A 26,549-nucleotide genomic window follows, 5' to 3' on the forward strand; every position below is an offset into this window, starting at 1 on the left:
AAAAACTCATCGTCTTCATTACAGAATTGTCAAATTTTCTGTTGTTTTTCTACATTATGCAGAGAAGGCAGTAAAGGAGGAGAACTCGTGTGAAATGCGTTTTTCCCCCATAGATAAAACCACTAAAGTTGTTTGGGCATGAAGGTGATGTCTTATTTTCTAAAATAGATTCTACCCTTCCTCACCCTATTTTCTCTAATCACCAGCATAATTTATCTGAAATATTCAATAGGAAGTATAGCAAACACTAAACAGAAAATTTAAAAAAAGGTGAATTTGGAAGCTCCTGTCTGTAATTACCCTAAAACTTCCACAGTCCTGCAGTTTAAACCTGACACTCCCTGCTCAGCAGTAATAAGGTTTCTTGAATTCTCAGCAAGTGAGCAAAAAAACATCGGAGGCTTGACTTCAATATCTCTTAGCAAAATATTTTTTTTCTTTTTAAAGAGAACAGCAACAAAGAAATCTGTCCTTAGGAGAGCAAGCTTGGAGTATGGGAGGGAATTGATATGGATTAGGGTATTTCTGGCTGGCAGAACAAATCCATAATCTTAATCCTGACAAAATTCCCAATATTGGGCTTGTTTTAGATATGAAAGCATGGAGGCTTTTATGGTATAGAATAATGAAAATGGCCAAAACTTGTTTTCTAGTATTTAATAGCTCCATTTAATAGAAGCTAAATTTTGTAACCAAGGACTGAAAAATAAGAGAGCAGCATGTTGCATTGTGAGGGTTCATGATAAAAGGAGAGCCTAGCAGCAGAATTTCTGAGGGATTAAATGTTTTCCCCAATTTTTTCTGCTGAGAGGCATCCCCCTTCACCCTTGGCAAGTCAAGGGAAAAAAAGAATTAATTTATTTTTGATTGGAAAAGGTGAAAGAGTGGAAGTGGCAGCTCCATCTTTCCTTTTCTTAGCAGTAATTTGCATTTTCTCTGCAGCCAAACTCTCCCCACCACCTCATCCCTGTCCCCTGAGCACCCTTATCCTCCTTTAACTTTTCACATGTTCCCTGAACTGAAATTTCCCTCCAACAACACATGTGTGAGACACAGGGGATAAGATAAGGCTTGTAATATATCTGTCTAATTTCTTTCCTTCCAGTGGAGATAAAGAGATACAGCTGAATTCTTTCCTCACTCCCATATCAGCAAAAACAAGAAAATCCTGGAAAAAAATAAATCCTTTTTGAAGAGGTTATTGGTTGTTAGAGCTTTGATGAAGCTGCAAAGACAGAGAAAATATCTCCATAAAAATAAAATTAGAAAAAATAAAGTTTCTGAGCTTTTAGTTTTCCACATCAGGGTTGTAAAAGTGAAGTTACTTCCTTGGAGAGAGAAAAGAGGAATTTCCTTTGTCAGAAGGGAGGAAAAGGAGAGAAACTCTGGTACCTTCTTCCTGAGAGCTGCTTATCAGCTGAAGAATGGACCTGATGTTAATTTAAGGGCAATCTCAGACAAAAACTCTCAGAATTTATTAAAGTAACCCTGCCACAGCACAAATTCACCAGAACCCTCTTGGACAATGGCAAATGATCTTATAAAATCCTTCTTAAAGCCCAAGCATTGGGAATTATGGAGAAAACTGAGGAAACTAAAGCTCTGTTTTCTCTTTTCCTGTCTCCCTTCATCCAGCAATGTGTAGGGGTTAGCATTTTTAATCAGATAATAATAATAATAATAATTAATAATAATTTGCAAACCTACCCCACACAGAGAGAGGGGATCCTTACATAGAAGGCTCTGCCCACACCTCTCACTAAAACAAAAGTTCTCGTGCTGGATAATGGATGTTTCACCAGGGTTTAAGAGGAGGAAATAAACAGATAAACTTTTAAAGTAATACTAATTAGTTAAATAAGGATTCCTCATGAGCTAATCCACCGCTCTTAGAATTAGGAAGGCATTAACAATATATTTTGCTAAATTGAGGATTTCTCCTTGCTGGTTTTCTGCTGGTAGCAGACAAATTTCAAACATTATGATTATTTTTAAAGCTCTTCAGGAAATAAGTGCAAGATATTAGAGGAGCTTGGTTAGAAGGTGGATCTCAAAAGCTGAGACTCCCATGTAATTTAGGAAAGACTTTCCTAATGTATGGTTACAACAGAACTACCCACATGTTCAGAAATCCCATTTTTAGCCAAACCTTGTCCCATCTTGCTCTCTTTATTAAGACAATTCTTATTTTTGATATGTTTGCTTCTCCCCATTGCTGAATTCTTATCTGTTAACATCAGAGCTATGGAAAAAAAAGGTCAAGAATTCTGTCTCCTTCTCAAATTTTGGGTTCTTTTCCTCTGTTTTCTACCACTAAAGCACCACTGAACAGCAACTGCACTATTTCAGCTCCAGTCACAAAACATTTTGGATTCTGAAGGCAAAGGAGTGATTTATTTCAGCACCATTTAGAAGCATTAGGTGTGCCAAGAGATTATGATATGCCAAAAAGCTGCAAACATTCAGTACAAAAACAAAATCCGTGATGCTGCTGCTGCAAGTCAGGTTAAATATAGAAACCAGGTTTGGTGGGAAGAAAAGCAGCCAGCCAGAAAAATGAGTGCAATGTTTGCCTGGTCCATACAGAGACACAGGTGCCATGAGGGGAATTGTTCCAGCAGGTCAAAATAAAACCAAGTTCTTGGAGTTTCATGAGGTTTCTTAGATTGAGGTACCCATCAAGGATTTACTAACAATATTTATATTATTTAATTAACTTATAATAATTTAATAATAAATATAATAATTTAAATTTTTGGTTCAATATTCAGTCAGTGTCACTGAATTACTGTTAGAAAAATGTGGAGAAACTCATGGATAATTGGAATCTTGGATCAGTATCAGCTCCCAGCCACTCTGTTATCACCAGCTCTGGAGGCCAAACCTCTCATTCTTCATCTTTTGCTTGAAGTTTTAGCAAATTAATTATCTCCTTTAATCCTGGAAAAATCAACAGCACAAAAAAATTTCTTCCTTCGCCCATGTTGTATGTGGAGCTCATAAATGGATGCTCCACAAGATCTCAGCTTTACCCTTCCCAGATTTCAACCCTCTTGCATTTCTAACTCTCTTCTTCAGTCAAATTCCTTGAAATGTGAATTTCAAGTGAATTTCTGGAGTTCAGGTTTCCCTCTCCAGTGCTTTCAGCAGCTGCTGCTTTTATGGTGGATATAATGGATGCTAATTTGACCATGAGCACGATATTTCCAGTTTGAGCTGCCTGTGCGGATCACTGGCACTCCAAAATTCAAAATGCTCACGGCTCTTGCACCTCACAGACCTCTGGCAGCTTGTCCTGGCTGCCCATTTTTCTTGGGAGCATTCAAGGGGAAAGGAATTTGATGTTCTCTAAAGCCCCTGATGGCAAAAAATAAAACACAACCCCCACGAGAGGTCAAGAGGGCAGAAAAAAAAAGTCCTGACACCATCATCCTTTGGAAAGATCCCCGTGTGAGCTGTAAATACAGGCTCTGTTCCTCTGCATCTCCCAAGCTCACCATTCACAGCCTGCTCGGAAATTGGGTAAGTGTATTTTTTATTTTTTTTAATTTTTTTTAATTTTTTTTTTCTCTTACCCAAACTTGAGTAACCGCTTTTAAATGTATGGTTGGAAAATCTGGCTTGCACAGCAGACCTCACAGTCATTCTCCCAGTGAAATTCAATCCTCTTGGTTTATTTCATTTTACCTAAGACACCACTGAAGGAAAAATGGGTTTGGAGTAGATAAATCTCTTTCCATCCATGCCTATGGTTTTTTTAACAGAAAATCTTGAGGGGTTGCGGGTTTTTTTCCCCCTTTCAGCTGTAATTCAGAGGCTGTTTTCTCCTCCCTGTTTCCCACTGAACACAAGGAAAAATTCCCTTGTGAGGAGCAGGTCCCTGGGTTTCCTTTGGCTGTGGCTGGGTGTCTTTGCTGGCTGTGTTTGATAAGTGACCCAGACAGGCAGGAATGATTTCCTGCAGCTCTCCCTCTGCCCTCGTGCTGGGATTACAGCCTGGGAGGTTTTTCAACAAGCACTCTCAGCCCCCATTTTTAATCAGGATAGGCCAAGAAGAAGTTGTAAAGTCAGAAGGAGCGCTGGCATCGGTTCTGTGGCTCAGAACAGAGCAGAGGTTGTCTCCCTTCCATTTTCTGCAAACTCCCCCCATTTTTTTTTTTTTTTTTTTGTTGACCACACACAAATGGTTCTAATCAGCTTCCAAAAGGCCCTCGTTGGCATTTTAAGGTGTTTGCTCTTTGCATTCTTCTCTACATCCCCCTTTCCCTCCTCATCTGAAAGCAGAGAGGATGTTGAAAAAACCGACGAGATTTTTTTTTTCCCCTTTTCTTTCTTCCCTTTTTATTTTTCTTTTCCCCGAGCAATTTCGGTTTTCCATTAGCTGAACACTTCTATTGAAGGGTGTTGTGCAACGAGAGTGCAACGGATATGGAAACCTCTTTATTATGCTTGGAATGTCACTTTGGACATTTGTTTGAGTTGGACCGTGCGAGGCACGGCCGTGGCAAGAACAAGGCAGGAGTTTGCTTCTCTAATGACCCTTCCTCTGCTAATGGGGCTCAGGCTGTCAGGCTGATCCACGTTCCACCCTCTCAGGTGAATCCAGGTGTTTGTCCATCCAGCTGGGAGCTCACAATGCCCCTGTCAATCAATTAACCCATAGGGATAATTGGGGATGCCTCTTCCAATGGAGAATCCTTCAATCACAACACAGAGGAAGCTTCTAAAGGGTCTTTTTCTGCTCTCTGACAGCACTGAGCTGTCGAGGACATGGAGAAAAGTTCAAAGTTCCTCAGGAAAGAGGAAAGGAAAGATGGTTTTTGGCATGAGGGCTGTTGTGGCTTCCCTCAGAGCTTGCTGAGGAATAGAAAGCAAGAGAAAGCAGAGGATGTAATGCCCAGTGACGGAGCACATGTGTCTCATCCAAAAGATTTCCTTCTCTGCTACAATATTGTCAGTGAAATATATTCCTTTATATAAACAAAAATAACCCCCAAAAAACGAGCCTTTGGCACAGACCGGTAAAATCACACATTCTGAGCAGGGCCAGGCCAAGATGGAAAAATACTCAGTCTATTTTTCCTAAAATTTACCATATTTCTTCACTCTCCTTTTCCTTTTTTTGATTGTTTTTCTCTCTTCTTTCATTCCCCTGGTATGAATGTGTCAGCAAAACCCTCAGATTTTGCAGGTGTGTTCCAGCCCCTCAAGGTGGAAGCACAGTGGTCCTCAGTGACTTCTGTGAAGTGAAGCCCAATGGATCTGGCTTTGGCTGGAAGAACATCAAATGTTAATAACAAACACCTCCAGAGAAAGAATTTCCAAACCCTCAGAGGGAAATTTCTCCTGGGAAGGATTTCCACAGGTGGGCCCCATGGATATGGCAGTCCCTGGTTTTCTGAAATGTTTTTTTTGCCTGGAATATCCCTGATTCCAGCAGGGTTTTGATTAGACTTTACACATGAGCTTCTACTCAAGCAAGTCCAATCATTGATTTACAGGATTGATCCAAACTCCAGAGATCTCTTGAAAATATTTAGATGTTGGTCCATGAGAGGTTGGCACAAATTGATAGGAAATACAGGTAGAGAAGCTGGAGAAGTTAATGGATCAAATGAGTGTAAATTCGCAGCCTTGAATGAGGAGAAATTTTAAAAGGAAAAAAAACCTTTTTCCTAAAATTTTAAAGATTTATGTGCTCATTTGCAATTCAAGAAGAAAATCAAACAACAACAAAAAGGAAAGAGCAGGAAGGAGAATTCTTTCTCCCTGTCATCCGGAGAGGTGGCTTTTTCAAGGAGAGAATAAAATGAGTTAGACCTGTAGGTGTTATTTAGGCACAAAAAGATAAACATTTGCCTTCTTCAGTAATCCAAACTGGATAATGGTAAATAGCACCTTCACAACCACAAAATAATCAGGAAGAAATTACTTTATGGGGTAGCATCCCCAAAAACCAGTTGTTCCAATATCTGTTCCAATATTCAACAGGAGTAGTTAACGATCAGTGCAAACTGTACAAAGCAGAGGAGTTGCTAAAATTAGCAGGAATTATTTTTATGTGAAAAGAGCATCTGGTTATGTGTCTTCCTGCAGGTTGGAGAAATCTGGTTTATCCTGCATAATTTTTTTCCCTTTTCCCTCTTCCTCAGGGCCAGCTACTCAGCAACAGCAGCGTAGGGAACATGACAATATAATGTTCTGTTTTCATTATTTTGAGCTAATTTTGCTTTGCTATTTTTAACTACTGTAAATGCTACTGCCACAGGGAATAGGTAGAAGTGTTTGGCCATTTTAGCAGACTGGAAAAGAAAGGGAATGAACTTTTGCATGCAGTGGGATATTACCCTTGCCAACACTTAAATGAAATGGGTTTGCCTGTGTTATTGTAGGACCATAATAATGTAATTACACAGCACTAGCAGAGGGTTTTACATCTCTGCAGCAGCCTGACATTAATCTGTGCAGTAGCTAAATACTATATCCCCTCCACAGACTAGGGGAGTGAGGAGAAGAGTAAATCTCTGGGATCATAAAGGAGATTATTGCTGAAGTGCAGCTGGGAGGAGGCAGAGAGTTCTCCCTGTAGGAATAAAAGGCACGAGGGATGCTCTGCGGCCTTAGGCAATTGTTAAAGTAAAATGTTCTCTTGACTTTTCATTTTTTGGCTTGTCACAGATAAATCAACCTGCTTCAGGAGTTTACAGGGCTGGTACTGCCCTTCATGGTGAGTCCTCTACACTCTGCAAAGCTGGGCAATTGATCACTTATCTGAGCTTGATGCATTTATTCCTTAATCTCTGTGAGGGGAATGAGAGCTCAGTGCTTTACAGAGTCCCTGAGATTATTGGTTATAGGGACCACAGTGCTTGTGTCCCTCCTGTTCCACAGCCTCACAATTGTAAGGTTGTCCGTGACAAAGCAGAGGGGTTTGTTCAGTTTTTAAGTGCCTGAGTTTGGTGGTTTTTTCCATTTTATGGTCAGCACCCATTTGTCCAGCACTGTACAAGGCACGTGGGCCAGCAAGGCCTTGGCTGCTGTGATGAGACTCCTGAAAATTTGTCCTTACTCATTAAAAACTCACATCCCCCCTCTATAATCACTCCCCAAACACAGCCACCTTCCCCAAAAATCCTGTCTGCATTAATCAATCAGCCTCAGAGGCTCTGGACACATCCCCTCAGCAGCATTTCCACAGCCAGATTCCACCCTGTCCTTTCCTGGACATCAACCTGAGGGAGAGTTTGCAAAATTAACTGAATGCCAGCAGCCTGGTGGAAGGGCATGGGCAGGAATTTCTTCTGGCTTCCCTCATGGATGAAACAGCCTCTGTGGGCCTAAAATGATTTGTCTTTTCCTCATTCCTGGAGGCCCACTCGCCTCCAGCATCCATGGAAGAGGCCATTTCTATTAATAGCTCTCAGGCCTTGCATTTCCTGCATCCAGAGTGCAAATGAAAACCCCTTCCTGCCAACCCTCCAGGGGAAAAGGCAATTTCCTCTGTCTCCCCATCCCTATCTGTACATCTGGCTGTCCGACCTTCTGGATGTTTCTGTGCTGTGGCAGATTTACATGAAACATCTGCTGCTCTTGCCTGGGCTAGGTGGTGAGCAGAGAAAGCTGCAGGCTGGCTCAGGACAATGAGGGTTTCTCCCTGCCCAGACGACTCTTCCCGTGCTGTGGAAGGGAAATTGCACTCAGACCTTTGGCCCTGCTTGACTTCTCTTCCTGCTGCCCCTGCCACGCTTCCTCTGGGGCCTGCTCCCTGAAATCCTCCATCCTGCCCAATTACAGCTTCATCCTGAAGCTGAGGGAGGCCCTGACAGCTCAAAGGATGGGATTTGGGGATTTGGGACTCTGCTGATGTTGATATGGGATCACTTGGAAAGGATGAAGGTGTGAGATATGTCCTGTGTATGCACAGCCCCTCACGAGCAGGGCGGTTTTCTGTGGGGGTTTTGCTCTGTCTCTTTGTCATTGAAATTTTCTTGATGTAGGACACAGGGATTGATCCATCCCCTTCTCCATGTGCTGCACGCAAAGCCACAGAGTGAAGACTCCAGAATTTTCACAGAATTCACAGAATCACTGATTTGGAAGAGACCTTCAAGACCATCAAGTTCAACCCAGCCCCAACACCTCAGCTAAACCCTGGCACCCAATGCCACATCCAGGCTTTGTTAAACACACCCAGGGATGGTGACTCCACCACCTCCCTGGGCAGCCATTCCAGAACTTTATTACTCTTTCTGTGAGAAACTTTTTCCTAATATCCAACCTGTATTTCCCTTGGCACAGCTTGAGGTTGCGTGCTCTGGTTCTGTCAGTTCCTGGAGAAAGAGCCCAACCCCAGCTGAGCACAGGCACCTTTCAGGAGCTGTATAGAGTGATAAGGTCACCCCTGAGTCTCCTTTTCTCCAGGCTGAGCACCCTCAGCTTTCCTGGGAGCTGGAATGCTGGACATGTCCCATGCTAAGCAGAGGCTGTGCCACCAGCACAGCTCAGCATCCACACTCTGAATGCAGACAGGCTTTTATCTCATTTTCACCCCAAAAGAGGATTGTAGAGCTTGTTCAGGTGGTTAAGAGTTAACCTTCCCTCTGCTCTGTCTCCTGTCCCTGTCCCGGCCTCTCTCCTCTTCCTGGAGTGACTGTCACATCCCTGTGACCCCTTCAGAGGGAATTGGGATAAATCCTCCCCATGTCTCAGCCCTGAGGCCTCTCTGGGTGCTGAACCATCCTGACCCTGTCCTGAACCATCCTGACCCTGTGCTGAGCCATCCTGACCCTGTCCTGAACCATCTTGATCCTGTCTTGAACAATCCTGATCCCATCCTTGTCAAGAGAAGGGACAGAGCAATTTTCAAGTAATTTTTGGTTTCCACTCATTTAGGAAACAGAGGGAAGGAGGGGGTTGTGTGCTGGGACTCTGATGAAGTCTAGTACTTTTGAGTAAAATGGAATAGCAAGTTTTTTTTTTGGGGGGGGGGGGGTACATTTCCCATTTTTTGCTTTTCTGCAGTGTTTATGATACGTGAAATGCCTGCAACATTTAGTCTCCATTCCCCCAAAGAGACATTTGTTTCCAGACTAATAAATCTGAATCTGAATGTGCAACCTACTGAAAAAGCTGGTGCCAGCATGACCTGTTTGTGTCTCCTGTGTCTCAGTTTTCCTGTTTGAGGAACAAACTCTCTGTTATGAGGTTTTGCAAGGTTTAAAAATGACAAGGTTTAGGTCTGTCAGGGGATCCAAATCATCCAGAACTAGATAAAAAAGGACATGAAAGGAATGATTTCTTGTGTAAATGGAAGCATTTTTATAGAGGATCTGTCTCCAGGATGGTTTGGCTAATTTGGCTGCTGAACTCTTTCCTCCTGACAAGAAATACCTCGAGAGCAGCTAATTAAATATTGTGATTTCATCTGGCGCCTTTGTTTACAGTGGGGCATTATCTTTAACAGCATCTATTTATAATGATCTCCACGAGATAATAAACAGTGCTATCCTATTAACAGGGAGCTCAGGGTTCAGCCAGCAGCAAGAGGAGCCTGCCAAGAGAGCTAGGTGGCCTTCTGTGCAGCCCAGAGCACAGCTGATGCTGGGGTTTATGTCCCTATATTGCTGTGTTCCTGTTCAAATAAATACACATTGAAGGTGTGAAGAGGAGTTCAGTGATGTGTGTGCAACCCCAGAAGCATTTGGGGTACTCCCAAAGGGGAATGGCATCACAAACCCTATCCCAGCAGGCAGCTGCAGAAGAGTAAAGCAAAAAATTTGGATTTTTAATGAGAAAAATAATCATATTTCCCTGAGAAATATCTCCTCCAACTGATGGGGAGGAAGCAGAGTCCTTCACCTTTCCCATCCTAAATCTGGGAGGGTTTGGTGTTGGGGAAGCTGAGGATGAGCTCTGCCCCATCACAGCTCTGGGGGCCCAAGACCATCTCCACACAAAGTCTCTTCCAAATGATCAAATAATTAAAAGAATGCATTCCTGCCAATCTATGGCCCACTTGGGATAAGGAAGCTCCTCAATGATTTCCTGGGAATGCTGCTACATTCCAGAGGCCAGACAGAGGCAGTCCCTGCAAGGGGTAATGGGTTTGGGAGTGATTTTCATGCTTTTGGGGCTGGGAGGGGCTCTGTATACTCCCTGCCCTGGTGTTGATGCTCCATCTCAGCCAAAAGGGAGTTTTGGGAGCAGCTCCAGCCCCTGGAGCAGCTCCTGTGTTGGATGGAGTGAGGGTTGGAACCCTTGGTGGGGCGGACAGTGATCCCTGTGTTCATCCAGGCAGAGGATTCCCCACACAAACAAATCCCTTTTCATGCAAACAGGGCCTGCCCAGGAAACTCAGTGCCCCCCACCAGGGAAAAGCCCATCCTGTTCCAGTGCCCATCCCACTGCTTTCATCCCATTATTTATTGCTTTGTTCCGTGTGCCCTGGAGGAGATGGTTTTACCCAACATCTTCCATTTTCTAAGCCAAAGGAACCTCTGTAAATGCCTCCTGTCACTGCTGGGCTCTGTGCATGTTTTACTGGGCATCATCACCGTGGCTATGAGCAGTAATTATGTGCCTAATTGCTTAGGTGGTGTTTTAATTACAGCCCAAATTCAGCCACGGGCGAGCACTTTGGATCTGCTGCTCTTTGGAGTCAACAAATACAAACTTTGAGGAGACCTCACTGCACCACACAGCACCTTTTGTACAGCACCATCCTCAACATCCAGGCAAGAACAAACATCCTGCTGAAAGGCAGCTCCTGCTGGAAATGGGCAGGAATTTCCAGCCTGTAAGGGCCGAAATGAGGGATATGGGACTCCAGGCAGCTCTCCAAAATGCAGTTTATTCCATCCAAGGCATTACAGCAGCCCAGGGATGTGGGTGACCGAGCCTGTGCCTACAGCTGTCAGCTCCAGGGTTTTGGTTACAATGCATTATTTACTTTTCTTTTGGTTACAATGCATTTTATACTTTTCTTTGCTGAGCATCTTCACACAGTAGAACCAATCTATGCCTTAACTATTATCTATAGTCTATCATAACTACTATAATTGCCATATTCATGTTATTGTTCTCCAATCACTGAAAGTCAGTACATTACTGTTAAAGCTAGATGTTTTTCAGTTTTCTTGCAGTGGAAAATTCTGAGACCTTTTTTCTACTTGCAACATTTGCTGACTTTTTTGCCGGTGCTATCTTTCTGCTTGGTAAAAACTTCTTCTTGTTTGGGGTGGGTTTATCCTTTGCTCTAAGCCACAAAAATCCCTTCTAACTAACACACCCTTTGCCTCCTGACTGGCTCAGCAATTCTTTTCTTCTATATCAAAACTTCCTTCCATCTCTTTTCCTTCATCAGACTCTACATTCAAAAATCTTTCTGCTAAGCACACATATCTGTGAGACTTTCTTGTCAAACTTTCATCCTTCCCAACACCAGCCTAAATTTCCAAGCAGATGGTTCACCCTGGAGCAGTGAGGGTCATGAGAGGACACAGAGGACATAGACGTAGGGTGCAGGAAGGATTGTGCTCTGTACTTCTTCTCACAGACAACAGGGGAGGATCATCTGAGCTGGAAAAGAAATTCTGCTGTGGAGAAATGTTCATAGAACTCCTGAGCATGATCCTGGGGCTGCGGGATTCACAGCAGTGCAGCCCCACTGGATCTGCACCACCACGAGACTCCCCTTTGAGAAGGACTGAGAAGCTCTAAATGCCCATTTAGGACATAAATCCCAACCTGGAAAAATCTCTGCCTAAACGGCCTGGGAGTTCTCAAAGTGGGATCTATGATGCTCAAAACCATGTGAAATCAGCTGCTGAAGGACACCATGCTTCTGGAGTAATCCCTAATAAAACTGAATTTCTGAGCACCTTCAGTTCCTGACGACACCTCTTCTCATGAGGATGTGTATGAATATTAACACATGTATTAACCCCATTTTGCAAACTCCTTTTCTTCTACAGTGGAAATATATGGAGGAAAAAAGGCGAAAATCTCACTTTTCAGTTCCAAGGCATCAAGGAAAGCAAGCAGGGAAGGGTGGCCAGCTCAGACACATCATCTCAGAGGGAGCACAATGTTCTTCAGGACCCCATGAAACATGAGATGTTCAGATAAGAACCCTTTAAGATGGGCTTGGAAGGGATTTATGACCCTGGAGACTTCACTGAGCCTTTCCATAGGTTTCCCTGCAGTTCACAGAACAGCAGAGACCTAATTCACAGCCCAGCACTAAAAACTTGGACTTCCCTCAAAGAAAATGGAAGGGAGAAAAAAAAAAGATATCAAAGGGATCAAAACTGTGTTTGCCTTAACATCAGAGATCAGATGGTGGCAAGGGCCTCAAAAGAAGAAAAGGCTTCAATTTTTCCTCTTGCCAGTGTCCAACCTGTAAAAATTAATGTGTCAACAGCCCCAAGAAAATATTGTCCCTGTGACCTTCCTATCCCCCCTCAATTGGAGGCTGCTGCTCATCATAAAAATGTTTTCTCTTGGTATTTGACATGATAGATTTGTAGGAAAAGCCATTACATTAATACAGCATTTATTGATTTTCTGCACTGAATTACCCATCGAAGAAATCTTTATTCAGGGGCTAAAAAGATCAAAACCCTCCCTCCTCTGCTGAAATCTCAGCCCTTTTGCTCCATGGCTTAAAATATTAATTCTTTTTAGGGTGGGAGGTAAGTTTATAAAGTGGCTGAAGGGATACTTTTCATCTCCTAGCCAGTGCTATATATTTTTTTATTTTATTTATTTTTTTAATGAGACTCCAGCTGAAGACCAACACTTGACTTTAGCAACTGTTGAGGAAAACTTATTAGCGGGGTGATATATAGGATCCTTTTACTTCACAGATGGGCTCTCCCAGGTTCAAAAGAAAACGAGCTCTCAAGTGGCCTGTTCTTTACAGAAATAATAAAGTTTGACTTCAGGACAATGGTATAGGCCCTCGGGGCTGCCTCCCAGATCAGGAAGGGGTTTGGGAGAGGCTGAAGATGTGCCCTGAATGCACGGGTGAGCTCCTTCCACAGCCTTTCCTACACAGCAGCACCAGGCAGTTCCGGCAGAAACACTGGGGAGCTGCTGATGAAGACTGGGGATCTGCTAATAAACAATGGGGGTCTGCTAATAAACAATGGGTCTGCTAAAAACAGTGGGGATCTGCTAATAAACAATGGGGGTCTGCTAATAAACAATGGGGGTCTGCTAATAAACAATGGGGGTCTGCTAAAAACAGTGGGGATCTGCTAATAAACAATGGGGGTCTGCTAATAAACAATGGGGATCTGCTAATAAACAATGGGGGTCTGCTAAAAACAGTGGGGATCTGCTAATAAACAATGGGGGTCTGCTAATAAACAATGGGTCTGCTAAAAACAGTGGGGATCTGCTAAAAACACTGGGGATCTGCTAAAAACACTGGGGAGCTGCTGAAAACAATGGAGATCTGTTGATAAACACTGGGGAGCTTCTCAAAAACACTGGGGGTCTGCTAAAGACATTGGAGAGCTGCTAATAAACAATGGGGATGTGCCAAAAACAATGGGGATCTGCTCAAAAGCAATGGGGAGCTGATGAAAAACAATGAGGATCTGCTAAAAACACTGGGGAGCTGCTTAAAACACTGGGGATCTGCTAAAAAACAATGGGGAACTGCTAATAAACAATGGAGGTCTGCTAATAAACAATGGGGAGCTGCTAAAAACACTGGGGAGCTGCTCAAAAACAATGGAGAACTGTTAAAAAACACCAGGGATCTGCTCAAAAACGTTGGAGATCTGCTAAAAACAATGGGGATCTGCTAATAAACAATGAGGAGCTGGTAAAAACAATGGGGAGCTGCTAATAAACACTGGGGATCTGCTGAAAACAATGGGGAGCTGCTGAAAACATGGTAGAGCTGCTAAAAAAAAAACCTGGGAATCTGCTGATAAACACTGGGGAGCTGCTAAAAACCATGGGGAACTGTTAAAAACATTGGGGAGTGCTCAAAAACACTGGAGATCTGCTCAAAAACAATGGGGATCTGCTAAAAACACTGGGGATCTGCTAAAAAACAATGGGGAGATGCAAATAAACACTGGGGATCTGCTCCAAACCACAGCAGCTGGTGGTATTTGGGCATTGTTCCCACAGAGAATAAATCCTTACCTGCAGGAATTAGCTTTATTCTGATCTAACACAGATACGTCCCATCTATATTCCCCTGCATGGTAAAATTTTGGTTTAAATTTGGTTTAAAACCTCACCCACACATTTTCAGGTCACTCAGGAGATCACTGTGGAACAGTGTAAAGGATATCAGGGAAATCTTTTCATGGAAAGGGTTGTCCAACCCTGACAGCAGCAGAATCCCCATCCCTGGAGGGATTCTAAAGCCACATGGATGTGGCACTTGGGAACATGGTTGGCCTTGGCAGTGCTGGGGCAATGGTTGGACTCAGAGATCCATTTCCAGCCTAAATGATTCTATGATTGCAGCTCTTATTCCTTTTTAGTCCTTTATTTTCATTTAATTTTATATAATTATAAATAAATAAATATAATAAGAAATAGAATAATAAATATAATAAATATATTAATTTTTAAAAAATAATTTATTTTAATTTTATTCAGGCCTAAGATGTTCAGCCTCCTCAGCCTGTGGGGATGGAGAATTTGGATGCTTTTATTTAATTCTAAATAAATAAATATAATAATAAATATATTATTATAATATATATATATTTTTTTTTTAATTTTATTAATTTTAATTTTACTCAGGCTTAAGATGTTCAGCCCCCTCTCAGCCTGTGGGGTTGCAGAATTTGGATGCTTGTGGAAACATGCCAGGCTGTTCTTAGGGAAGGGGACACACTTTGCCGTCCTTCATTGGTTATGGCTGTTGGAAGGGAACAAGCCCAAAATTCAACATTCCTGCCCCAGAATAATAACACTGTCCATTAATGATGCCCTTATAAACACTTAATAAAGGCTAGGTTTATTTATATGTACAAAATAGCCATTTTAATAAATGGCAAATCATTTTTATAGAGACCAGAAGTTGCTCATAGCCCAGGTTTATAACCAGCTATAAACCCTCAGACTGATGTGTTTTAACTGATGTTTGACACATTCTAGTCATGTTTGCAATTTTCTTATAAAAATCTCCTAAATATTTATTTTCCATTTAGGAGAGGAAGCATTACTCTAAAATGTGGCTGTTGCATACAGATTTAGGATGCCTGCATAATTTGTTTATTTGCTCTCAGTCCTCATTTCTAAATGAACCAGCACATTTCCTTTTCATTTATTCATTTTATATTTATCATTTTTTTCTTTTAAGGACAGATTTTCCAGGACCAAAAGAGCAATGCAATATTTAAGGTGCGGTTTTGTGCCAATATCATTGGTTACGGATGTTCAATTAAATTTTTTTTTATTAAATTAATGAACTACTATTAAAGTAGTTACACCCATAATGTAGTTATACCCATAATGTGCTGTGGTCAGTGTGCAGGGAAAGAGGAATATTTTAAATTCCCCCAGTCAGCACCAGCTCCAGTTCCAGTTCATATCCCACCAGGGCAGCATCTCCTCCCCACCCTCTGCTGTGCCTGTGCTGTGTCTCACAGCACATCAGCCCATTCCTCTCCGTTTCCATGGATAATTCCTGCAGATATCACTGCTCCATGGAATCCTCAGCCTATTTTTGGTGTCCTGGCCAGCCTTTCCCATCTGGCAGCTCGTGCTTTGAGTGCAGCCAGCAGGATGTTTCCATCTGCCCCCCCCCCCCCCCCCCAGGCCATTTTCCACCCTTGTGTAGCATTTTAGGATATTTAACCACACAGTTCCAGAGAAATCTGTTCTAACAGACTCCCAAGGGGATGCTTTTCACTCCTCTTCCCTCTCCCTGGCTGCTGAGATGGACCTTACAGGGAAAACATCTGTGACCGTGTTCACAGGGGTCTGAGGATGTGGGAAGAGATGAGGATCTGACTCCATGTTTCAGAAGGCTGATTTATTATTTTATGATAGATATTATATCAAAACTGTACTAAAAAAATAGAAGAAAGGATTTCATCAGAAGGCTAAAAGAGAATAGAAAAAGAAGGAATGATAACAAAGGCTTCTGTCTCAGAGTCTGAGCTAGTTGACTGTGATTGGCCATTAATTAGAAACAACCACATGAGACCAATCACAGATGCACCTGTTGCATTCCACAGCAGCAGATAACCATTGTTTACATTTTGTTCCTGAGGCCTCACAGCTTCTCAGGACGAAAAATCCTAAGGAAAGGATTTTTCATAAAAGATATCTGTGACAAACATCCCCCAGTGCTGGAGGGATGTGGTGGGATGGACCTGGAAGGTCGACTCTGCCTCTTGCCAGCAGCTGGATAAAAATATAGACTCAGCCTCTTTGCCACCCTTTCTGCCTCTAAATAGAGTTTTGATGACTTGAAAAGCCTTTTCTCCCTTCTGCCCCCTCTCTACAGAGAAGAGGGAAAAAATTGGCAAGAAAATAGAACTAAAATGAAGGAACGCGGCAAGAAAAAGGGAGAGGAGTGTGGCTGAATCTCAGAATGCAAATCAGACAGAAAGTGCCTGTCCAGTTCTGGGAATGAGAAAGAGAAGGGGAATTTCCACTGAATTTATCCCTCCTTTGCACTGATCCCAGCATCTCCAGCGGCTTTCTCAAACTGTTCCATTTCTGAAGGGTTTTGAAAAATGCCAGGGACACAAACAAGCAATGAGTGATTGTTTTTGTGCTGCTCTCCTCCTGTGGGTAACACTAGCAATCCTCCTGCTCCCATCCTCTACTGTTCCAGGGAATTTAATCTGTCCCTCTCTATTGAAACACAAATTTTAATTCTTCTGGAAAATCTGAGGAGCTCAGGCTACCTGCTGGACTCCTCAATCTGCAGTGATCTCAAAGCCAAGTCAGGATAATAATTTTCAAGAAAACATAACTTTAAAATAAAATAATTTATTTTCATTATTTAAAATAAAACCTCACATTCTGCATAATTTTTTTTGTTTCACCCAATCTCAAATGCATCCATAGAGGCACAGCTGAGAATGGATAGCAGCTATTGGGAAGGACACAGCAACATCAGGGTGTGGGTTTGGCAGTGAGGGTTTTTTGGGATGAGGATGGAAATGTGTTTTGAGATGTTGGAGCCATCTGGGGGGTAGGAACAGCACAATAAAGCAACACGTGTCCTCAGCATGCTCAGCAGGACATTTTCAGGGAGGTTTTGGTAGGTTGCTGCAGAACTCTTGAAATTACTTCTCATTTAACCCTGCCAAGAGAGCCAACACCCTCAAAACCTCTGATTTAACACTGCCCTGGTTGCAGTCAGTGGAATTTTTTTTCTCACTTTTTTCCTCACTTGCAGTGGAGTTCATGACTCCATAACTACACAGGGCTCAGAATTACAGAAAGAGCAATTTCAAGAAAATGTCTAAAATATGTTTTCTGGGCTTGTCAAGGCTATAATCTTGGTGTCCTCCAGAGCTGTAAGTGGTTACAAAATCAAAGGAATTTGCCCAACCAAATCTGACCTCTTGTAAGTCTCCAGTGGGTACAGGGTAGGGTGCAAACACCACATGTGGAATAAAGGGAGGTATTTTAGTGTGTGCAGCTTGTTCTTAAGATTCTGAAAATTATCAGTGCTATGAAAAGCTCATTGTGAGCTCCAAAGTCCGAGTGACGAGTCGACTCTTTGTGAATTATTTAGCCTCGAACTAATAACAACAATAACAATAACAATAAACCTAAAAAAATGAAAATGGCTGCTAAGCTCTGTAATCAATTCTTCCCTCATTGTAAATCTTGTGTGGTCTCATTTCTGCTCAGCCTCGAAGCAGGAAATGTTGTTTTCAAAGGAATGGTTACAAGGGAACTCTTTGTTATTTGTCCGTGAAACGCTTCACACAACGCAGCCTTAATCCTGGATTAAGTAGGTGCTGCTGCAACACTGGAATTAATTGCATCACGTGGGGGAACATTATTATTGATGAGCAGAATGACAGCAGAAATAACAATATTAGTTAAGGATTATTAAGTAGGAGAGCTTCACCTTGGAAGGAGTTTCTCAGAAATCAGGCTGCGGTGGCTTCTGAGCTGCTGCAGGCTCCAAAAATGAAAAATAAATGTCCAGAGGTTTCATGAATGCAGTGACTGCTGTTCCTGGTTCTCTTAGGATCAGAGTCACAGACTGGTTTGGGCTGGGAGAGACCTTAAAGATCATCGAGTGCCACCCCTGCCATGGGCAGGGACACCTTCCACTATCCCAGGTGGCTCCAAGCCCCATCCATCCTTGGACACTTCCAGGGATGAGGCAGCCGCAGCTTCTCTGGGCAAAATTGTCTCTTGGGGTTTTACTTTTAGGTTTTCCATGCTCCCAGCATATTCTGGAGAAAACAAACCTGCAGTGGCCGCTTGTCCCCAGTGTCAAGGAGATTTTTGTTGGAAGGACAAGTTTGCATGGAAAATGCCTGGTCCAGACAGGATGGGAGAGCTCAGGGGCTGAGCTTGCCTCTGTAATTCTCTTCCAAATCTGGGAAAGGGGTGTTCGAGGCTTCTCCCAGCGGAACTTTAAATATTTGAATCTCTTTCCCTAATAAACTGCTCTCCTAATAAACTGCTACCATATGTAAATGGAAACGTTCTGCTGACTCTCCATCCCACCCGGAGCTGCTCGCTGGGGTGCTGCTACCCTTGTACACGGCACATACAGGGCTATAAAAAGTAGCAGACTGTGTCCTTTTAATAAATTACACCATAAATTTTACAGACTTTACCCCAGTGACTTTTTAAATCTTGCTTCGGTTATGCAACATCATCTTGCACTAGGAAACATCTTTCAAGTGTTTAGGTTAGAGGAGCAGAATCTAATCCACTCAAGATATTTTAGAGTGCAATAAATAAATGAAATGTACGCTCTCTCTTCAGGATGAAATACGACACGCACAGAAGGGAGACAAGCAGCTTTGATAGCTGATGATAAGGGTCAGTATTTCATATTGATTTTGTTCAGCATCTGGTTTTTGTCCTAAAAATCTATGACACTGCCAAATTAACTTAAAATACATGAAATGCTGGAAAAGCTGTTTTGCCCTGAAATCTTCTCATCCAAGAATAAAGAAGGAAAAAGAATCAGATTGATTCAATAGTGATACAAAACTCCTACCCAGAAAATTCCAGCAAACGTCAGTGCCCAAGACATGAAGATGAGAAATGAGAACCTTCAGACACAAATTACCGTCATTCAAGTCTTTTCTGCCCTCCTGTTTTAGTGACATTGTTGGTGACTATTGACCAAAAATTGAACAGTTTCTGATGCCAATATGATGATAAATTTGAGGCTCTGGATAAGCCCATCCTGCCTTGTTCAAGTGTCCACAGTGGACATTTGGAAAGCCTCACCACAGAGAAAGAGGCATTTGTGCTGACTCCAGAGGCAGCTGGAAAACTCATCAGCCTCTGGAAGCCCATGGAAAGGAAGGCACTGCACTGAGAGGAAAAATTATCACAGTAAAAATGATTGGCAGATCCAGAGCAGCGTTAACACCAGAGTTTATAAACAGAGGAGCTCAAATCTGAACCTGAGAAAAGCAGGAGGTGCCCCATTAAGACCAATCCTGAATTTGGCCACGGTTCTTGAGCTCTGGAGAGGGAAGCGCACACTCAAGAGTGTGAACAGCACTATTTTTGTGACTTCCAAGCCAACCTTGTTTTCCATCCTATTGCAGCTTCACAGTCAAGGTTTCTGGGCATGTGTCCCGAGACGAGGGGATGCTAATTCATATTTAGGATTGGAAGGAGGGAGGAAAAGCTGGTTCTTAAGCACCACTGCCAACTGGAGCCAAATCCACGTGTGCGAGTTCCTCCCCACTGTGATCATGGCACCACCACAGCCTTCCAGGGTTTTTCCATGTTTTTCGTAGGTTTTGACCATTATCAACAATAATATTTATAAAATTATGTCATTGCCAAGGGGTTTTCCTGTAATTTAATGAACACAGCTAAGCAGGTTTTTTTTTTCCAACTAGAAATGAAGAGTGAAAGCTTTGCTTCAGGAAGATACAACACTTGAGTGTCAGCAGAAGACAAGGTGGCTTCCATAATAAAATCTAAGAACCACAAACAAATAAAGAGAAAACCTTGAAAAGTCAAGAAAACTGGAGAATTTGCCAATAGTGGGGAACGGAGAAGCACAAAAATGAGAGGGACACTGAAAATGAGCCACGTCTCCCACGTGGGTGAGCTCTGCCTGCTCCCAGCCAGCACACAAGGGGACCACCCAAACTGGCTCTGAAGACCCTACAAAGAGCTGGGATGGGAAAGGGAACCTCAGAGGCTCTGTGGACAGCCCAATTCCCTTCTCACACACCAAAACTCTGAGCTGTGCTGAGATAAACCCAGCTCAAACCAGCCCCGTGTTCTGAAGGGCTCTCAAGCTTTCACCAACAACCCTGGGGGGAATTTTTGCTTTCCTTTAGCAGAGAAAGAGGCCTCACCTGGGGCTGTAAATGTGGCCCTTGACATGGCAGCGTTTATCCTGATTTGGGAGGATCCATAAATTTCATATATTTGTGTTTACCTTGAGAGTGAGCTCAGGGCTCCCTTTGAGTCCCGCCCTGGGCTCTTGAGTGTCCTTTCTGTGTGCTGCACACAGTAGTTGGACATGGTCTGGAGACCTCTGGAGTTGTTATTTTTCATCAGGAAGATGGCTTTTAGCTGCAGGGGTAAACCTCACTCCATGCTGGGCAAATGTTGGGTGGAAAAATATTTCACAATAGGAAACAAGTTGGAATAAGTCAGAAAAGAGGAAGTCAACCAATCCACGGTGCTGTTTGGGATTGGTGTAATATTTCAAAGTTCCCTGTTTTGAAATTATTAGACCACCAAAAAAGTGAAAGGCTGCCAAAAATTACTGTAAAAGGTAATAATTGTTAATAACTTGGCATCTGCTTGCTCATTTGAGCTGCATGGGTTTGGCATTCATTAAAGACAACATTGTAAGCAAATAAAGGAGCAACTGCCTGGCACATAACATTTTTAACCACATCATAACTAAATATTAAATGTGAGGTTTTAATTCAATTTATAGTTTAAATAAGGATCATTGCAGTAACTTTAAGGGAAAAAAATAAGAGTCAACCCCATAAACAGTGAGTCATAAGAAGATTTTAAATAAATAATTGCAGTGTCCTTGACCTTGAAATGACCCTTTTTCTGAATTAGCACAGGAATTTAATTAAAGCTTCAAAAAAAGCTTTCATTTTAGATTTGAGTTACCAAATATTTAGAGATCCAGTGCCCAGGCAAGCCAATGGAAACATTCCTGCTCATTTCAGTGAGCTTTGGATCAGGCCCCACACAGCTTTGGGTATCTCATTTCACAGATGGACCCAAGGTCACTGCAGGAGAAAATGTTCTCCCTTAACCCAGCATTATCTGAGGTCACTCATCCCAGGGATCCCAGAGCAGCTGCACAGCATGGACAGGGCAGGGAGGAGCCACCTTTGTGCTTTGCCATCTCTGCGCAGCCATTTCAGGTGATTCCACAGAGCTCTGAGGGATCTGTCTGTCCTTTCCAACAGCTGGGACCATTCTGACCCATCAACAAAACATCTCTGCCCTCACCAGTGGCAGAATTGCCAGAGGTGCAGCACATTCCTGCCAGCCTCTGTGTCCCTTGTCCTTCCAGCAGAGCTGCAGGAGCCACAACTCCAGCGTGTCAGAGGCTCATCCAGAGGTCACTGAAGTCAGGGGACACCTTTTCTATTGACTGCAATGGGCTCCAGACCAGGCTCTTACTCACCACTAACGAGTCAGCATTTACCAGAAGTGATATCCAGTAATTTCCTGTTCCCACTAGAGGGTCAGTGGTGATAGCTGGGGTGTCATCCAGTGGTTACATTTGGTGTTTCTGACCTCTAAATGAGCTTCTCTGTCCCATTCCTGCATATCCAGGGCTCTGTGCTTCATGACTTGGGATGCAGGAGAGAGGGGAGCAGGTTGCAAGGAGTGCAGCTCTTCTTCTTCCCTTATTCTTGTTGTGATCTTAAGCAGAAGATAATTTTTATGGGTCTTCAAATTAAAAAAATTAAAAATTTTAAAAATTAATAATTTTTTTAAAACTTTCTAAGGTGCTAGTGAAACTCCTGCCCTCTTTCTCAAGTCGGGTTCACAATGAGAAGGGTGGCAATTTTGCTTGAGTCAGGAGAAAATAAGGACAAACTGGAAAAGAAGCCCTCAGTCCCGGCACACAGTCAACAGTGTCATCTTTCAAAAGAAGTTTCTGCACGCTCAGAAGGATCAATGTCTTCTTATTTTGGTTCAACAGGGGCTTGGTTTATTACACAGCTTTTGTTTTTATTAGTGAAATGCACTAAACTGTTTTCTCAAGACTTGCCAAACAGTTTAAAATGTAATACCGTTAAATTTGAGGTCCTACTGGGAAAAGTAATGCAAACTTAATTAAAGTTAACCAGAGTTTTCTCTCTGTGCAGCCCCGTGTGTCTCTGTGCTGGAGTTTGCTCGTAAAGCACTTGTTTGCTCAGAGCAGAGCAGTGCTCAGGCTGGAAAGGGTGGTGGAACTGCCAGGGTGGGAGATGCTGAGCAGCAGGAATAGCTGGGGAAACAAAAAAAAATAACAAAACCGAAAGACTGTTTTCTTCCTCGGGTGTAAAATATTTCAATTTTCATCCCAAGCTTGATTGCATCCCCACGGCTTTCCTGGGATGGGGTCTGGAACACAGTGTGGTGTCTCCAAGGGGGGGTGAAGGCTCCAGCTCCAGCAAACAGCCACGGGGGTCAGACATCAATCTCTGCAATGTAATCTTTGCAGCTGAATCTCTGGAATATTTCTTTTGTGGCTTCTCACTGTTTCTACCTGTTTATCCCCACGCCAGCTCTGTGGGATGGCTCCTCTGCACGTGGCAGGAGCCTGGCAGGGACTGAGGGCTCCAAAAGGAAGGATGAGCTTTGCCTGCAAGAGCTGTGACCCTGCACCCTCAATTCCTGAGCACAGGGAAGTGAAACTTGGATTGCAGCTCCACGTCTCAAGCCTGAAATAAATCTTGCATCCCGGCTCCTTGTAAAACATTAGATTTTCCCTGGTGTCTTGGGAAAAGGGTGAGAACATGGCCCCTGATGCTTGGCTTGGTGCCCACATGGGTAATTGGATATTTTGCCCATCAAATATTTGCCTTGTGGTTTGTGCTGGATTCTTGTCCTGGGACTTGCTGAAAAATTTGGGGGCTACACCCCAGAGCTGGAGCATTGAGTGGAGCATGAAAAGAAAAAAACAAATGTTAAATTCCTCTAGAGAATAATTTTGACCTGGAAATGGTCAGATTACAGAAAAAGGTCCTCTAAATGCCATTTTTTGGGCATCTGTTTGTCAGAAGAGGCTGGAAGTTTGGCAGCAGAACTGAGCCATGAAATGAGATTAGGAAGCAAATCCAACTGATGGGTCCAAAATTCCAGGATGCCATTGCATGGGCTAGAAAGCACTAATAAAAGACTCTGGGAATATGAAAGTGATTTTGCCATAAGTTTTTTCTGGGGTTTTACCTCATCCTGGTCCTCCATCCATTTTTAGTCTACTGAGCAAAGCTTATTTCTGCCTCAGACATTGCAATGCACTTTCTGTAGCCTGAATGAGTTTATTACACATGGTGTTGTGAGCAGCACTGGCAAGAAGAAAACAGGTGGAAGTTTCCATAATAAATTCATTTTTAAAAAAGAAAACTTTTAGTGATTGTTCATATCCCTTCTCTTCATCACCAGCCTCAGGGATGAGTTTTCAGGCCATACATCTCTCAAAGCAACAGGTAGTGATGGATGTGTAAATGGAAAGTTTAATCTTTGAGTTGTTGAATTAGAATTCTCCTGCTCAGGTCAGAAAAAAATGAAGCTTTCTTGTGATCTGTTTGTCAAGTTAGAATTCCATGAATTTTGAACAGTATTTTTAAGCTGTTATTTTTTTTTTTTTTTTTAACTTAGTAGGTGTAATTAATTATTTACCTTAAGCTAGAAGCATGCAGGAAATAAGCAAACAGAAATGGAGATGACACTGAGCAATGGAAAGATTCACTATGGTTTATATAACACCTTCTAATTTTTATAGAACATTTTTTGTTGTTTCCCATTTATAGCAGATATCTGTAATAGCTCTGACCAGTAATTTCCTATTCATCACCTTGTTCAGCTAAAATTTGGAGCTCTGATAATTTGGAGCGTGCATGATATTCCATTTACAAAGAGTCAGGAATGCTGTAGTGCAGAAGAAGAGCTCTGAGATGGGTTTTTTTTTTTTCTTGATCAGATGAAAAGTAAAATGATATGGCCTCAGACCACTCATTTAGTCTGTTCTTTCTCTCCCAAATTTTAAATTAACTTCACTTTCCCTGAAGGTGGGGACAGAGATTGGTTTCGGGTCTGCCTGTGAAGTACCGAAAGCTTTTGAAATGAGGATGTAAATAAGGATGAAACATTTATGTAGGCAGAAAATATTCTTGGATTAAATTCTTGTGGAGCAGAGAGGTATCTCACGAGACCTTTTTTTTTTCCTTGCTGCCACCTCATGGAAACCTGGAGCATCAGCATTGGCCACTTGATTTTGTTTTATCCTCCCACAGCACTTTGACACGAGCCCTGTTGGAGATCACCGCTGTGCTGATAAGAGGACAGGAATAGCATTTGGGTCCTTGGGGAATTCCTTTGTTTCCTAGAAGCTGCCCTGCTTGTGAAGGTCTCACTTTCCCTCCTGTCCAAGCCTGGGGGACACCAGGGGTGGCCAGGCCTGGAAAGCCACACGTCCCTGTCTGCAGGGACACTTCCTGACCAGAAACGAGCGCTGCCACATCTCTTTCTTTCCACTACCCCTGGAGAACAACAATTTTTTGGGAGCACACTACGCCTACATGGAAAGTTCCCATTTCCTCCTCAAAATAACAAAAAAAAACCAAAAAACCAAAAAACCCCAAAACAAATCCCAAAAAATGAGGCTCTTGTCTCCTCTGCTGCATGGCCGGGGCAGGTTCCCGCTCGCGCGATTCCGTGGCCCTCGCCTTGGCTGCCTGCCCAAAACTCCCGTCTGTTTTCCAGACAGGAAATATGAATCAAAATAACATGACATAAAAACAGTAATTAGCTTTTGTGTGTGAGGCTGCTAAGGCCTTAATGAGGAACAGGCTTGCAATAAAACTCTTGGCTACTCTCTCCCAAACTCGCTCTGTCGCTCGCTCCCCTTTTCAGTTCATCATTTATTTTCTTGTAGGGAGAAGTGCGGAGAGAAGGAGACGCTATCTGTAAATTGATCCTCCCCACCCTTGTTAAATTATCAGGGAGTCTATAAATGTTTTGACAGGTTTTTTTTTTCCATTTGTTTTTGGGCTATTTCTGTCCCACCCACAATGCTCATCTTTCCCTGTCATCCTTTGCTGCCTTTCGGGGCATCTTAAGAGCTCTGGTTTGAGCAATAGCTGAGGTTTGAATGAATCTGGGGGATCCTACAGGTCACCCGAGGCTGGCACAGGCTTCCAAGGATATTTTCTGGATACTAGCTCCATCAAGCCACCCAGGGCAGCTGTGGTGTCTCTGAGCATCTTTGTGCCTTTGAACAAAGAGAATGATGTTGTGGAGCAGCAGGGTCACCACGAGGCCAAGGGACGTGGGCTGGTACCAAGAGTCACTTTTGCAACCTTTAAGCAAAAAACTGCGATCTCTCAAGGAAAATGTTTAATTTCTGCAGGAAGAAGCTTCAGGTTGCAGTAAACTCCTCTAAGACCTGGCATTATGTGGCCTCAGACTGAAGTGTGAAGACAGAGCTGTGCTGCATGTGCTGTGAGAGCTCCAAGGTGACCAGAAGTGTAAAAACTGGGATTTTCTGCATAAACTCCTGGGATTTTCTGCATAAAGACAAGTTCGCTCACAAAGAGCTGTGTCCCCTTCCCAGACAGATATATTAGTGACAAGTGACATGATGCTATAGTTCTGCTGGAACTGAGGACCACCAAATACCCCACTGGTCTTGGCCCAAGGCATAAACCCTACTTTAACACTGCTTTTCCTCATAAAACCATAAAAAAACCTCTTTGTGTAGACCCTAATAATTTTCCTGTCCATGTCTCTGCATGTTTATAGTCTGTCCATTGATTTTTCTGAGTAATTGAAAGTCCCTCTGTGTTCAGTGCATTCAGAGCTGTAGATCAGTGGTGGAAGTCACAGATTGCAAAGGATTTTAGCAATGAATGGTAAAATTTATCCAGGATCTGTCATCATCCATGGCCATAACACCCTGCTGGAAGCAGATCTAATGGGTTTATCAAGTGAGAGGAAAGAGAGAAGGTTGTGTCCCTGCTTCCATGCCCTCATTTCCCACCTCTCTGTGGGCACAGCATGGAAAAGACCTGGTAGGAATGTTTGGAGAGAAAATCCACAGAAAGTCTTCTATGAAACCAACCATGGATCCTCCTGGAAAGCTTTCTGGTGGGATTTACCTCAGGCCAGGTTCACTAATTAATTAACAACTTTAG

Source organism: Ammospiza caudacuta, chromosome 13 (genome assembly GCF_027887145.1).
Source record: "Ammospiza caudacuta isolate bAmmCau1 chromosome 13, bAmmCau1.pri, whole genome shotgun sequence".
NCBI classification, from domain to species: domain Eukaryota; kingdom Metazoa; phylum Chordata; class Aves; order Passeriformes; family Passerellidae; genus Ammospiza; species Ammospiza caudacuta.